This window comes from Rattus rattus, chromosome 1 (assembly GCF_011064425.1).
Source record: "Rattus rattus isolate New Zealand chromosome 1, Rrattus_CSIRO_v1, whole genome shotgun sequence".
Classification (NCBI taxonomy): Eukaryota; Metazoa; Chordata; class Mammalia; order Rodentia; family Muridae; genus Rattus; species Rattus rattus.
The window spans coordinates 195,333,739-195,346,442 of record NC_046154.1 but is presented as its reverse complement, the minus strand read 5'-3'; the positions used below and the strand labels follow the sequence as shown (position 1 = coordinate 195,346,442).

The following is a 12,704-nucleotide window of genomic DNA, read 5'->3' as shown; positions in this document are numbered from 1 at the left end:
CACACATATACACATATGTATATATGTGTCTGTATATTATTTATATATTGCATATTATAAATTATGATATATGCATACATATACACATATACACACATGTATATATGTGTCTGTATATTATTTATATATTGCATATTATAAATTATATATGCATACATATACACATATACACATGTATATGAGTATCTATATATATGACTTATATATCACATTATAAATAATATATGATATATACATATATACACACAAATGTATATTTGTACCTGTATATTATTTATACACTGCATATTATAAATTATATATATATTAGAAACATGGCTGCCACCAGTCTAGTGGGTATTTGTGGAAGAGCCTCAGCGTTCTTGAAGGCTCCATGTTCCCTAATAAATCCCAAGACCCCTGCTCAGTCCGGGCCTTCTCTTAGTTTGCTGCATAAGACCACACCACACGCCACATCTTTTCTCCAGTGTAAATTACTTCTTACCACGTTGTCAAGGAAAGGACTAGAAGAATTTTTTGATGACCCAAAGATCTGGGGGAAAGGAAAAGTCAAATCTAGAGCTCCACGGACCTGCCAGCAGCAGAGGAACAAACGTAACAAAGACTTACATAAGCTTGGGTATGTCCTTCTAAAGGAAAGGAACATGCGTCTAACTCCAGAGCAGGAGGCCAAGCGACAGAGACTGCTGATGCCAAGTCCAGAGCGCTTAGAAAAGGCTGTTGATTCCACGGATGCCTTGGATAAAGTTGTCCAGGAGAGGGAAGATGCTTTAAGGCTTCTTCACACAGTAAGTCAAGTAAAATCAAGACCCAGTGCTTAGAGATGGGACATCTTTGGAAGAATCGTCTGGCACAAATTCAAGCAGTGGCCTATACCTTGGTACCTAAATAAAAGATACAACCGGAGGCCGTTCTTCGCAATGCCTTATGTGGATCGCTTTATCAGACTGAGAATTGAGAAACATGCCTGCATTGAGGCAAGAAAGAGAAGTCTACAGAAAAAGAAAGAAAAAATTCTCCAGGCAAAGTTCCCACATCTCTCTCAAGACCGGAAATCAATTGCGGTCTAAGATGAGATCCAGAAGTCCAGTTCCATTGTTCTTAAAGTCTGTGTCCTGATGTGAATATCTGTTAAGCAGTTTATAAAGAAATGTTCTTGTAAAAAGATTATATATAACACATATACATATGTATATATGTGTATATCTATGATTTATACAGCATATTTATATATCACATGATATATACATACATATACACATACACACTTGTAAATGTATATCTATATATGATTTACATATTGCATATTATAAGTTATATATGATACACACATGTACACACACACACACGCACGGACATAAGGACCAGAAAGATTCATCTAGAGAATTTCAGCTGCTTCCATAAGTCTGAAACAGAGTGAACAAGAGAGAATGAAATTGAAAAGTTAATGTGAGGGACAATAAATGATCTAGAAATTGGGCTTGACCTATGGAACAAGGAAGAGCCATGGAGGATGTTCAAGCATGAGAGTGACATCATCCATTTGTCAGAAGACATACTGACTGGAAGCAGGAACATTAAGAGGAAGCAGCTAGATCTTAATGGATGGAATCGAATCCTGTGGCTCTCAAATCTCTTTATCCAAGCTGAGTCCAGGGTAAGTCCAGGGTTGTAGAACCATCTCAGGCCAGTGTGTGTAATAACACTTCTTTTTTTTTTCAATATTTATTTGTTTCTTCAGACACACCAGAAGAGGGCATCAGATCCCATTACAGATGGTTGTGAGCCACCATGTGGTTGCTGGGAATTGAACTCAGGACCTCTGGAAGAGCAGTCAGTGCTCTTAACCACTGAGCCATCTCTCCAGCCCTACAAGGCACTTCTGATAAGTGTTTTTATCTTGACAGAAAAATCCCAAAGAAGAAAGTTTTCTTGCCCTTTCTTTCCTTTTTTCTTCTACCTAATGCTCTGTGAAGATGTGATATTTGGGGGTGCAGCAACCCTCTTGGGACTATGATGCAATAAATCTAAGGATGGAAGCCAGAAAAGACAAGACGGCAGAACACAAGACACTTCGTTTCCAAAACATCTTTGGAACGGCCGGCCTTGAACTTCCCAAGTTGCTGTGGACACTTTACAGGTTTTAAACCCTAATGGGTCGGACTTTTGTCGCTGTTACTGATCACTGCAACACCTTCGCTGTGGCCGTCAGAGTAGAAACTTTAGGAGTAACCGATGAACAGAATCCCTCGAGGGTAGTCGTTTCCGTGTGCACAGGAGATGTACAGGGATGCTGTAGGATGTCTGACCGCATGAACCCTGAGATGGTGTTATTTACTGGGAAAACCCGGTTTTAGTTGTGGTGTGTGGCTCAGCTCTAGCCCACACCTTTAGTCCAGGAACTTTCTGCTGGAACATTGTCAACAGGATGAAATAAAGTCAACCACAGCTCAAGTGGTAGAGCAAGCAGTTGACAGGGAGTAAACATAGATTATTGAGAAAACAAAGACAAAAACCATAGAGAGTAAGGAGAGAGGCTAGAGAGACACACAGGAAGTAGAGGGGCGGGACTTAGAGTTGTGAGGCATTGTGAGGGAGGGCATCGCAGGTGGGAGTCGGTGAGGAAGGTCAGCTGGGGACTTTCTCGGCCTCTCTGGCTAACAGGCTTTCACCCCACCATCTGGCTCCTGAGTCTTCATTGGTAAAATCGAACAATTGAGATTTTGTTAAAAACAACACGGGGGTGCACCCTTCTGGTCCATCTTCACCTTAGTTCTGGACTTTACATCTTACCTAGGTTTGACGAAGGCACTTTACTCATCTGGGCTCTTTTCTTTTTTTTTTTTTTCCCCTTTTTTCAGAGCTGAGGACCGAACCCAAGGCCTTGCGCTTGCTAGGCAAGCGCTCTACCACTGAGCTAAATCCCCAAACCCCCCAGGGTCTTTTCTTTATAGCTTTGAACTCTCCTAGCAACAACTCACGTCTCTCAACTCATGTTCCAGGCTCATGACACTTATATTAAATTATTATTGATCATGAGGCCAGAAGTCATGTTTTTATCTCAGTGCTGAGTGCTCATGGAATGGAAACCGACCGACTCCAATAGTATTTGCAGGAGGAGAAAAATAAAAATAAAGAGAACCATGGTTTTGTTTGGTTTTGTTTTTTCTTGTTCTCGGGGCGGGTCTGGGGCTTCATGCACGCTGAGCAATGACTCCGTGGCTGAGCTGGGCCCACAGCCCCCGCTATGGGTGTGCTTCCCTGGGCTGCTTCGCTGGCTCCTGAGCTAAAGAGCTGCTGGGTGCTCAGGCTGCAGGCTAGAGTATCAGCACTGACAGCCCCATCCCACCCACGCAGCGGGAGTACCAGCCGAACCAGTTCTCCAGACGGCCCAACCTGGCGGGCGGGGTCTCAGGTCTTCCTTACCTTCAGGACTCCGAAGCAACAGTGTGCCTTAGGCCAGGGCTTCCTTGGTGTCTGCCTGGCAGGGCTCTTAGCTGATAATGTCTGGAATGTGTGAGGGTTATCAACCTGAAGGGTCTTCCTTCACTGGGTCGAGTTACAAGTGGCATGCGAGAACCAGCACGCTGATGATGTTCCTCTTGCTCCTTGGAAGAGCCTCGCTTGCACAGCCTACTATGGTCTAAGGAAGCACTTGGCTGTGTGTTCTCACGAAGCTGGAGTTCTAACACATTGCCGTTGATGTCTTTATTATCCACTCTTTCTGATCTAGAATTGTAACCTTTCCCGTTTAGTAAAAACATTAGCTATATGCTTGCCTCAGCCTTTTATAAAGAGCAAGACAACATCTAATGTTCACAATCGATCTGTGTGTGTGTGTGTCCCAGAGCGTGTACCCATGCCATGGCAAGTGTGCAGAGGTCAGAGGACAGCTTTGTGGAGTCAAATCCTTCCTTCCACCTTGATGGGGGCTCTCGGGATTGAACACAGATTTTTAGGCGCGTTGAGCAGTTTCATGAACCCCCGGATAAAGCATTTAAACTATACATCTGCAGATGCTCTTCAGTTTCAACTCTTCTTGAAGCTGGGTGTGGTTTGTGCCTACGGTCCTGCACTTAGGAGCTGAGGCAGGGGGGTGTAAATTTGAGCCAAGGCTGAGCTACTGAGTGAGTTACTATCTCCAAACAAACAAACAAACAAACAAACAAACGAATATGTCAGAAACTTCTTTTTCCTATCATAGGCTGTGTGTGTGTGTGTGTGTGTGTGTGCCAAAACGGTACAGAACCTTTCAAATGTTATCTGTTGAATTAAGCTATTATTAACTAAAGGCTTAAAATCAGCAGTGACATGTGCTTGTGGAGGCTGGGAAGGGAGGCTGGATTATCAGAGCCATGACAGCACTTTGAGATCAGCCTGGACAACACAGTGAGACCTGTTCTAAAAAGAAAAGCTGTCGGTTTAAAAACCCTCCTAAACAATCTTAAAGAAAGGGAAACAAAGTCTCGAGGGCAGTCAGTTAACAAGGAGGATCGGCAAACATTTAATTGTCTGTGACTTTGAACATGGAGTTGTCAGTTCGGGTTGGATAGTAGCTGCTTTAAGTACGGATTTCTCAATGCCCCAAGCCTGTGTTGACAAGTTTTCTTTAAGGCCTGCGTGTTGGAAGAATAATTGACACATAATTATTTTTTGCTTGATGCTTGGTTATCTTACTGCCATCTAATATCAATGAAAGCTACAGCAAATGATGAGTGTCTGGGTTATTTTTCTCCTGACAGACATTTACTTTTAAGCATTAATACTTTTAAGCATTATTCTGCTTATTGCAGAGACATCTGTTTGATGAACTTGAATTTGTTTTGTGTTGAATACATTGAGAAATTATAGAGCATTAATAGAAAAATCCTGAGGGGAAGACAAGCCTTGAATCCCAGTGGCTGGCAGCATAATTATCTTAAATTCATGAGTACCTCTCTCTAAGAGGTTGGGATCATTAACGACAATACATTAAAGACAATATCCAATCAAGATGTTATCTATATAATTTTATCTGACATAAGAAACAAACTACAGATTTTGGCTTATTGCTAAGTCGACTAAAACAGTATCACATACACGGAAAATAAGATGCTTTAAGACATGGGGTTCTCGGGGTTGGGGATTTAGCTCAGGGGTAGAGCGCTTGCCTAGCAAAGCGCAAGGCCCTGGGTTCGGTCCCCAGCTCCGAAAAAAAAAAGAAAAAAAAAAAAAAAAAAAAAAGACATGGGGTTCTCAACCTGTGGGTTATAACCCTGAGGGGTCGAATGACCCTTTTCACAGGGGTTGCCTAAGATCATTAGGAAACACAGATATTTACATTATGGTTCATGACAGCAGCAAAAATTACAGTATGAATTAGCAATGAAAATAATTTTATGGTTGGAGGTCGCCGTAGCATGACGAACTGTCTTAAAGGGTCGTAGCACTAGGAAGGCTGAGATCGACTGCTCTAAGAGGCCTGAAGTCTGCTCTGAAGAGAAATGTAGCAGAACTGTACACAGCGAGAGAGACACTTTCAAAAAACAGAATACAATCCAGTAAAAACAATAGCTTTGGTTATTTGAATTTTTAAAAAAATTTTTTTTTTTTTTTTTTTTTCGAGCTGGGGATCGAACTCAGGGCCTTATGCTTCCTAGGCAAAGCCTACCACTGAGCTAAATCCCAACCCCTTTAAAAAAAATTTTTAAGATTTGTTTATTTATTTTATGAGTACACTGTAGCTGTCTTTATACACCATCTCTCCAGTCCAGTTTTTTAACTTTTCATCCATACTCTTTAGAAAGAAAAAAAAAAAAACCCAAACAACCAATCTTCCTTCAAAACATCTCTACCCAAGACTAAGAAATCGTAGCATCTATAATTGAAATACACTCATGTTAAACGAAGCCTGGTCTCACTTCCCTCATAATGGATTGGGCCGGCGGGGTTGGGGGGGGCATAGTCAGTCATCAAAGACATTTTAAATGGAGGGCTGGGGAGGTGGCCTAAAAGCTATGGTAACAAAATGCCAAGAGGCAGCAGGCTTAAACAACAGAAATGTGTCTCTCACAGCCAGTCCTCAGAGTGGGAAGACCAAGCCCTGGATGCCAGCCATGTTCCCTTTATGTTCTCTTCCTCTAATTTTATTGGGCTAGGACTCTAACCTTATTACCTTATTTATCCTTAGTCCCCTCCCCCAAGGTCCCCTTCCCACCTATAATTGTTTGGGGGACTATTTTCAGCGTTCAATGAGAGGTAAGGACCTGATTCAGTCTATAGAAAATTGTATCTAACTAATAGAGACTAGATCAAGGGTACTCATGTAAGAATACACTATCCACAATGTGGCCAGGATCTAAATATATTCTGGACACATATGCACAGGGCCCAATGTATATTTCCTCCTTACGATCTTCTTCGAATCTTCTCATCAGCTAGAAAGTGCACTCTCCATGCAGGAGGCATACTGAAAAAAAAAGAATCTCAGCGGATGTCTGTCACCTCACAAAGACACAAAGTGCTTCCATTTGCATAAATAAATACATAAATCAATACTTCTTATGCACCTGGCATTTGTGCCAAATGAGTCGCATGGGCATACCAATTGGCTCCATCCTAAGCAAGGCCCCATGAACCAGATTGCTCAACCTTGCTCAATGGGCTGGAAGCTGAGGCAGTGAGGTTAAGTCGCCCGCTCAGGGTCATACCTCTATCTGGTATGTGCTCACTTGGAACCTGACGCTCACACTGTGGCTCCAGAATGCCCATCCTTAACTACTCCACTCTGCTGCCCAATAGGCAATAGCACCAGCCTTAGGTAGTTGCTAGTAGAGTGGTTGGGTGACCGGAAGATCCAAGGGTGTAAACCAGCAACTATAGGGCAAGATGTTTAAGACACCACACTAGAGATATAGAGTCAGAAAAGCATTGTGGGAGGTGTATTCTTTTGGAAGGACTATCTTTCATGCTGCTAGTCTCCGTAGACTTTAATGGCCATGGAGCAACTGGCAGACTGACAGCCGTAAACATAATTTGCATTGGATGAGGCCTTATCGGTCCAGGGTGCCATGGACCCAGCTGTAAACTCTTTCTGGTCCCCTCTGCCCTCCTCAGCGGATCTGGTTGCCCTGAAATTTGTCTCCAGGGCCGAAAAGGAAGAAGATGGTATTCCTTCCCCTTGCTCCTGCTAACCAAGCCCCCTGTATGCCCAACAAGAAGCTCTTCTTTGTGGCATGAATAGATGTGTAGAGAGGCAGGAGGCCAGGACTTATGGGCTCAAGGATCTGTAAGATTTATTGGAGCTGTTGGTTAAAGCACCGCTGTTTCCGTGAACCAACCGGACCAAAATGCTTTCACATCGAGCTTTCAACAACAAAATAAATAGCCTCAGGTGTCCATCGACCTAAGGGGACCTGCTTGTAGTTCATATAACTGCCAAACCGCTGGCTGGAACCCCGACAGATGAGTAGCTCTCAGTCCGAAGTGAGAATATACACCAAGAAAGGAAACTAAAGTCTTTCTTTCCTTTTTTTTTTTTTTTTTTTAAGGTGTTTGTTTATTTATTTGTTTTTGAGACAGGGTCTCCCAAGGACTGCCATCACCACACCTGGTTACAGCAAATGCTTTTAAAAAGAGAAATACAAATTCTGACTTCCCTGACCTTTCATTGGCTCGACGGCTTGTTATTGGGCACCTTTCTGGGAGAAGAGATCGTATCAGTGAAGCAAGGAAAAAATCCTCGCCCCGTTGACCGTTCGACGTGAGCGAGGGGAGAGAAACGATGCGCTGTGTGCTGGGAGGTGATACGTGTAATGGAAAAAAGCCAACGCAGGACGAAATAAGGAGGGTTCAAGGGGCTAATTCCAACCCTAACATAATCACCAACACAGGGTCATGGAGAAGATGCTGTTTGCAGAAGAACTTAAAGGATAGCGAAAGGATTAACCACGTGATTATCTGGGGAACGATATACCAGACCAAAAAGAAACAGCAAGGAAGGGAATGTCTGGCATGTTTGAAGAAGGAGACTAGAGCAAAGATAGGTAGGGAACAGAAGGATCCAGCAATGGGGGCTTTTAACCTTTAAAGAGGCTTCTCTTTGTACATAACAGGACTTTACTCCCAATGAGACGGGACACAACCCGGAAGTCTCCAGCAGCAGAAGGGTGACGGCTGTGTCGCAAGCTGACTTCATTAGAACGGGTGAAATAGGAAAAACAGGAGGCAAACATTGCAGTCGCTACAGACGGAGCGAGCTGTGCGAGGGGCAGACGTGCGTCACAGATGCAGATGCGGGAGTTATCCGCACACAGATGGTATTAAAAGCAAGGGAGAGAGTGTAGGTAGAGACTGGCTACAGGTCCCTCGAGCACCGGTACCGATGGGAAAAGGAGGAGACCAAGACGAAATGAGCAAGGGGGTAGGGGGAAAAGGAAGATGCTAAATTCTGGGAAACCAAGCGAGGACACTGGACCGAGAAAACGGCACGTAGCACTGTATCAAATACCACCTCGAAGAGAAACCGGATGAAGGCTCAGAGTTGACCATGGGGTTTAGGCACATGGAGACTTTGTTCTCAAGCATTTTGTGCGGACGATGGAGGCAAAGCCCGTGTAGAATGCATTGGCAAGTGGATGAATACCATACACGATATGTAAATTATATCACCATCCCCATGAAGTTGACTTAAAAGCTCAATGAGAAGGGAAGAGCTATAATCACACAACCAAACTCTGGAAATAACACATAAATCCAGAAATTAAAAAAAAAAAAAAAAAAAAGTCTAAAATTACGTTGTGTTCATTTTGTGGGCTTCCGTAGCATCAGCAGACTACAGTTCCAGGGTCACATGGGGGCACAGGGCCAGTTTTCATAAGGTTTTGCAGGACACCCTGCTTACCCATTGTCTCTAGCTGCTCTTGTGAACAGAGCTGTGGTTGCGATAGACTTCATGGCTCCCAGAGCTTAAAGTACTTACTATCTGATTTTTTACACATAGTTTGCCAATCCCTGGTCTAGGACAATCAGAATGAGTTAACCATTGCTGTTTGTAACAAAACGGATCAATTCCCTAAGTATAATGTTGAGAGCGTGAAGCAGGTAGACCGGGGTGGGGGTGGGGGGGGTGGGGGGTGGGGGGGTGGGGGGGGGGGGGGGGGGGAATCTTCACTGGATGCACCCAGCTGTAGAAATCTCAAAAACAGAAATGTACTGACAGTGCCAGGATGTGGTGTCCCTGAAACTAATGACAAAACAGCCTCAGCAGGTGACCTCCTGATAAGAGCCTCTTGCTTGAGCTAGGGAGCCAGTTACCAGGAATGCTCACTTCGTGAAAATTAACTCCCACCCTTAGGACTCTGGACGCTTCTCTAAACGTCTAAATAAGAGGTACTAGAAATTAAGCACGCTGAGGGAAAAACGGACTAAATTTCCCCCATGAAGTTTTGCTGCAGGGAGACAGATTTGAAAGGGCACCAACGGAGACAAGCGAAACAAAGGGCTTTGGGTTTTTTTTTTAAGCTGGGAAAAGTCTCTTTTCCCCTCTCTGGCAGCATACACAGCTCCTTCCAGCACCGTGAAAGCTAACCAACAGGGATGAAGCCTGGTCAGTGTCAGCTTGATTTCCTCACGTTCTGTGACACAAGTATGCACTGTTGTCAGCAACAGGATCTTCTGTCGGGCTCTGGAGAATGGCTACCAAGAACACCGGTGGGTGCTATCCTGTAACGTTTGGGTGCCAGTGGGATCTCACTGGCCACCAGCTCTAAAAGGCACAGCCCATTCTTGGTCCTGGGTGTTTTATTTGTCAGCCTGTCTAGCAGGGTGCTTTCTATGTACATATTTTAGGAGACACCTATAGTGATGGGTTTCCAGAGGGTTCGTTCTTTCTTTCTTTCTTTCTTTCTTTCTTTCTTTCTTTCTTTTTTTTTTTTGCAGGGGATCCAACACCTTTAATAGTACCAGGCATACACATAGTACACAGACATACATATAGACCAAACACACATACATACATTAAAAAAACCCTAATTGGGGGTTGGGGGTCCTCAAGAGATACCTCAGTGGTTAAAAGCACTGGCTGCTCTTCCAGAGACCCTCAGTTCAATTCCCAGCAACCACATGGTGGCTCAGAACAATGGGATCTGAGGCCTCTTCTGGTGTGTCTGAACAGAGTGACAGTGTACTGACACACATTAAATAAATAAATCTTTAAAAAAAATAAAAATTAAAACCCCCATTGTATGATTTCTGACCTGTTAAAAACCATTGTTAGAACCAATGTTCTTCCCACTGTCCTTAGTAAAAATGGAACTTCTTAACAATAAAGTTTTTAACACTGGACATTCAAGACTTGACTCAATCTTGCTCTTGCCCTTAACCTACACAGGCAAACCAGACGAGTTTTCAGACACACTCTCTGAGTTCCTGTATATGTTGTTCTTTCTGCCTACAAGCCCTCATCCTTCTACAATCATCGGGCCAGAGGGTTCTTTCAAAAGGTCTTCAGTGTTAGTTATCTCTCCCTGTGTTTCTTCCCTCCCATCCCCCACTGCACCTAAACCTTCCTGTCCCAGTATTGCTCTCAATCTTACCAAGCTGTGAACAGTGAGTGTCACAGTAGTGAACAGCCCGGCAAAACAGGCCCACACATTCATACACACATACACACACACCTACACATTCATATACACACACCCCTATACATTCATACACATGCATACATACATACACATATATACATACTATACACACATATACACATAAACATATAGACATGCATACACACACAGATAAATATTTTAATTAAGAAAGAACTGCTGGCTGGGGTTGGGGATTTAGCTCAGTGGTAGAGCGCTTGCCTAGCAAGCACAAGGTCCTGGGTTCGGTCCCCAGCTCTGAAAAAAAGAAAGAAAAAAAAAGAAAGAAAGAACTGCTGGGTAGAGGGAGTTGAAAATGTGGAGGGGAAGGCTTGGGGCTAGCGTGACATCCTTAAGTAGAGGAGGAGAGACGGAATCTGTAGGGCCATGGGTCACATTCGACAGAGGCACAGGATGCTCCTTTATGCCAGCAGATCTCGACCTTCCTGACACTGCAACCCTTTAATACAGTTCCTCATGTTGTGCTGACCTCCAACCATAAAACTATTTCATTGCTACTTCATAACTGTCATTTTGCTACTGTTGTGAATTGTAATGTAAGTATTTGATATGCAGGGTAGCTGTGATGGTTTGTATATGCTTGGCCCAGGGAGTGGCCCTATTAGGAGGTGTGGCCTTGTTGGAGTAGGTGTGTCACTGTGGGTGTGGGCTTGGAGACCCTCACCCTAGATGCCTGAGGCCAGTCTTCCACTAGCAGCCTTCAGATGAAGATGTAGAACCCTCGGCTCCTCCTACACCATGCCTGCCTAGATGCTGCCCTCCTCACACTTTGATGATGATGGACTGAACCTCTGAACCTGTAAGTCAGCCCCAACTAAATGCTGTCCTTGACTCACCTTGGTCATGGTGTCTGTTCTCAGCAGTAAAACCCTAATTAAGACAGTATCTTTACAGAACACTTTTGGGGGTTCAGGCTTGTACTCAGCGCTCCTGAGGAAGGTAACGACTTTCTGTTTTTCTAATAGGATGCGACCGAGCAGCTGACAGCAGCTGGGTGATCATAACCATGCCGGGATCGTGCCCATGGTTTCTGCATTTGTTAGCTTGGATGCACCTAATAAACTGGTTTAAGTCACAGAAACTTATGGTCTCATGGTTCCGGGTACTAGGGCTGAGTTCAAGGTACAGTGGTTCCTTCTGGGAGTTTTGAGGAAGAGTCTGTTCTTGCTTTTCCTGGATGTTCTTCCGCTCGAGCTGCTCTCTGCCTTTGTGGTCAGGCGATGTTTTCCACAGCTATTTGACTGCTGTCTTAGTTAGGGTTTTACTGCTGTGAACAGACACCATGACCAAGGCGAGTCTCATAAGGACAACATTTAATTGGGGCTGGCTTACAGGGTCAGAGGTTCATTATCATCAAGGTGGGAACATGGCAGCATCCAGGCAGGCATGGTGCAGGCAGAGCTGAGAGTTCTACATCTTCATCTGAAGGCTGCTAGCAGAAGACTGACTTCCAGGCAGCTAGGATGAGGGCATTAAAGCCCCCATCCACAGTAACACACCCACTCCAACAGGGCCACACTTTTTAATCATGCCCCTACCCAGGCCAAGCCCATACAAACCATCACAAGTGCTGTGTTCAATTTTCTCCATTTTTTTTTTCACACACCAACCATAGTGAATCAAGGGCCACCAAACACCATTATGTGACTTTAGAGGTGACAACTGTCTACTAATGTTGCACCAGTGTCTGCCTCGACAGTAACAGCTTAGGAACTACAGAGCCCTTAAGATTTAAGGCTAAACAGAACTGTGCATGTCCGCAACCCGTCTTCCTGTCTGTGAACCTCAACGTTGTCTTTGATTCAACCTTTGTGAACTGTTTGGGAAAGCAGAACCTTGAAGAATAAAAGGAAGCCGGAGATGGTGAGAACTAAGGGATTTGGGGTGAGGTGTCCCTCTAAGGCAACCTCTCAGCCAAGGATTACACATACCCAACACCTATTTTTTCTTTATAGCATTAAAACAGCTCCACCGTGAGATTTGGAGTCTATACGCCTAGGACCTAAAAATCTTCACAGAGAGAGCTTTCAGCTAATTCTAATACCACATTAACTTTTTGCAGGC

General features: G+C 44.0%; 1 pseudogene; it reads left to right on the top strand.

The window, feature by feature from the left end:
• The first annotated feature begins 314 nt into the window (after positions 1 to 314).
• On the top strand, positions 315 to 1,070 carry LOC116890022 (annotated as a pseudogene).
• The last annotated feature ends 11,634 nt before the right edge of the window (positions 1,071 to 12,704 follow it).